Source organism: Mobula birostris, chromosome 1, assembly GCF_030028105.1.
Source record: "Mobula birostris isolate sMobBir1 chromosome 1, sMobBir1.hap1, whole genome shotgun sequence".
Classification (NCBI taxonomy): Eukaryota; Metazoa; Chordata; class Chondrichthyes; order Myliobatiformes; family Myliobatidae; genus Mobula; species Mobula birostris.
In genome coordinates this window covers 1261569-1264470 of record NC_092370.1, presented here as the reverse complement: position 1 = coordinate 1264470, position 2902 = coordinate 1261569, and the positions used below count along the sequence as shown (strand labels likewise).

At 45.5% G+C, this 2902-nt stretch overlaps 1 non-coding gene across 1 annotated transcript; it reads left to right on the top strand.

Moving 5' to 3' along the window:
- The first annotated feature begins 1918 nt into the window (after positions 1–1918).
- On the top strand, positions 1919–1991 carry trnaa-agc (transfer RNA alanine (anticodon AGC)). Its single transcript has one exon. It is a non-coding gene; the product is annotated as a tRNA-Ala (tRNA).
- Positions 1992–2902: the final 911 nt, after the last annotated feature.

Here is a 2902-nt window from a genome sequence, read left to right as displayed (position 1 = left end):
CTGAGTTGGATGATCAGCCATGATCATACTGAATGGCGGTGCAAGCTCGAAGGGCCGAATGGCCTCCTCCTGCACCTATTTTCTATGTTTCTATGTTTCTAGCCTGCACCGCCATTCAGTATGAACTCAGAACCCTGTACCAGCCTTCCCTCCATACCCCCTGATCCCTTGAACCACAAGGGCCATATCTAACTCCCTCTTAAATATAGCCAATGAACTGGCCTCAAATGTTTCCTGTGGCAGAGAATTCCACAGATTCACTACTCTCTGTGTGAAGTTTTTCGTAATCCCTGTCCTAAAAGGCTTCCCCTTTATCTTCAAACTGTGACTCCTCGTTCTGGACTTCCCCAACATCGGGAACAATCTTCCTGTATCTAGCCTGTCCAATCTCTTTAGGATTTTGTAAGTTTCAATAAGATCTCCCCCAATCTTCTAAATTCCAGCTAGTATAAGCCTAGTCGATCCAGTCTTTCTTCATATGAAAGTCCTGCCATCCCAGGAATCAATCTGGTGAACCTTCTTTGTACTCCCTCTACGGCAAGAATGTCTTTCCTCAGAATGGGCGACCAAAACTGCACACAATACTCCAGGTGTGGTCTCAATAAGGTCTTGTACAACGGCCGTAGTACCTCCCTGCTCCTGTACTCGAATCCTCTTGCTATGAATGCCAGCATACCATTCGCCTTTTTCACCGCCTGCTGTACCTGCATGCCCACTTTCAATGACTAGTGTATAATGACACCCAGGTCTCGTTGCACCTCCCCTTTTCCTAATCGGCCACCATTCAGATAATAAATTGTTTTCCTGTTTTTGCCACCAAAGTGTATAACCTCATATTTATCCACATTAAATTGCATCTGTCATGAATTTTCCCACCCACCTAACCTATCCAAGTCGCCCTGCATCCTCCTAGCATCCTCCTCACATCTAACACTGCCGCCCAGCTTCGTGTCATCCGCAAATTTGGAGATGCTGCATTTAATTCCCTCATCTCAGTCATTAATATATATTGTAAACAACTGGGGTCCCAGCACTGAGCCTTGCGGTACCCCACTAGTCACTACCTGTCATTCTGCAAAAGTCCTGTTTATTCCCACTCTTTGCTTCCTGTCTGCCAACCAATTCTCTATCCACATCACTACCTTACCCCCAATACCGTGTGCTTTAAGTTTGGACACTAATCTCCACTGTGGGACCTTGTCAAAAGGTTGTCCTTCTTATCATTGTCCAGGACACAGACAATTCGTCCAGTAATGATGGACCTCAGTCATTCAGCTTTTCAGGTGACTTGACATTTCGCTGTAGATTTCATATAATGTCAGAAGATGCTACAAAGAAAGAAACATTACTGGCAGGTGTGAGAATGCTCTCTGATAGCAGTGTAGTTTTCCAGCAGAATGTGCAGTCGCAGATCGTGTTTTACAATCTGCGACAATGAGTACAAGATCCTATATGAGGTCCCGCCGGAACGTAATGATCCAGGAAAGGCGAATATTGAAATGTTGCTATCAGTGGTGTTGTTGATGATATCTGGGTGGTGAGGAGACACATTTCAGCTGAGGTGAATATGCATGTTCACGGAAGCGCCGCATTACAGAGCAGGTTTCTGTGTATATGTGGTGAATTGATTGGGCGCTGAACAGCAGTCGCTACATTCAACCAGAGATATTAATTCCAACTGCTATAACAGTCCGTTGTAAAAATAGACAGAAGGATAATTCTTTCCATGGGGGAGAATGAATTGTAGTTTGGGGATTTGCATATTGACAGTGGCAGAGAGCGTCAGTATGTGTGTCTGAGTAGTTGGTTGATAGGTAAGTGTGTCTGTGAGCTGATGATTGTGCAACGGTGAGCAGTGGCAGGCATGCAATGGTGCTTGTGGCGCAGAGCAAATGACAGGAGGTGAATCGGATATGCTGGGGAATTAGCTCAAATGGTAGAGCGCTCGCTTAGCATGCGAGAGGTAGCGAGATCGATGCTCGCATTCTCCATTGACATTTTGTTTTCAGAGGCACTCGTCTCATCAAATTGTTCCGTCGCTTGGAATGTAGGAAAGATGAGGATGACGGAGAGGGAGGGGTTGATAAATCGATGGAGAATATCCTGAGAGGCAGGATTTATGAACATTTAGAGAGGTATAATATGATTAGGAACAGTCAGCATGGCTTTGTGAAAGGCAGGTCGTGCCTTCCGAGCCTGATTAAATTTTTAGAGGATGTGACTAAGCTGTGGCTGTAGTGTATATGGATTTCAGCAAGACATTTGATAAAGTACCCCATCCAAGGCTTATTGAGAAAGTAAGGAGGCATGGGATCCAAGGGGACATTGCTTTGTGGATCCAGAACTGACTTGCCCACAGAAGGAAATGAGTGGTTGTAGACGGGTCATATTCTGCATGGAGGTCAGTGACCAGTGGTGTGCCTCAGGAATCTGTTCTGGCACCCTTACTCTTCGTCATTATTATAAATGACCTGGATGAAGAAGTGGAGGGATGGATTAGTAAATTTGCTGATGACACAAAGGTTGGAGCTGTTGTGGATAGTGTGGAGGGCTGTCAGAGGTTACAGCGGGACATTGATAGGATACAAAACTGGGCTGAGAAGTGGCAGATGCAGTTCAACCCAGGTAAGCGTGAAGTGGTTCATTTTGGTAGGTCAAATATGATGGCAGAATATAGTATTAATGGTAAGACTCTTGGTGGTGTGGAGGATCAGAGGGATCTTGGGGTCCGAGTCCATAGGACACTCAAAGCTGCTGCGTAGGTTGACTCTGTGGCTAGAAAAGCATAAGTTGCATTTGCCTTCATCAATGTAGGATTGAATTTAGGGGCCAAGAGGTAATGTTGCAGCTATATAGGACCCTGGTCAGACCCCACTTGGAGTACTGTGCTCAGTTCTGGTCA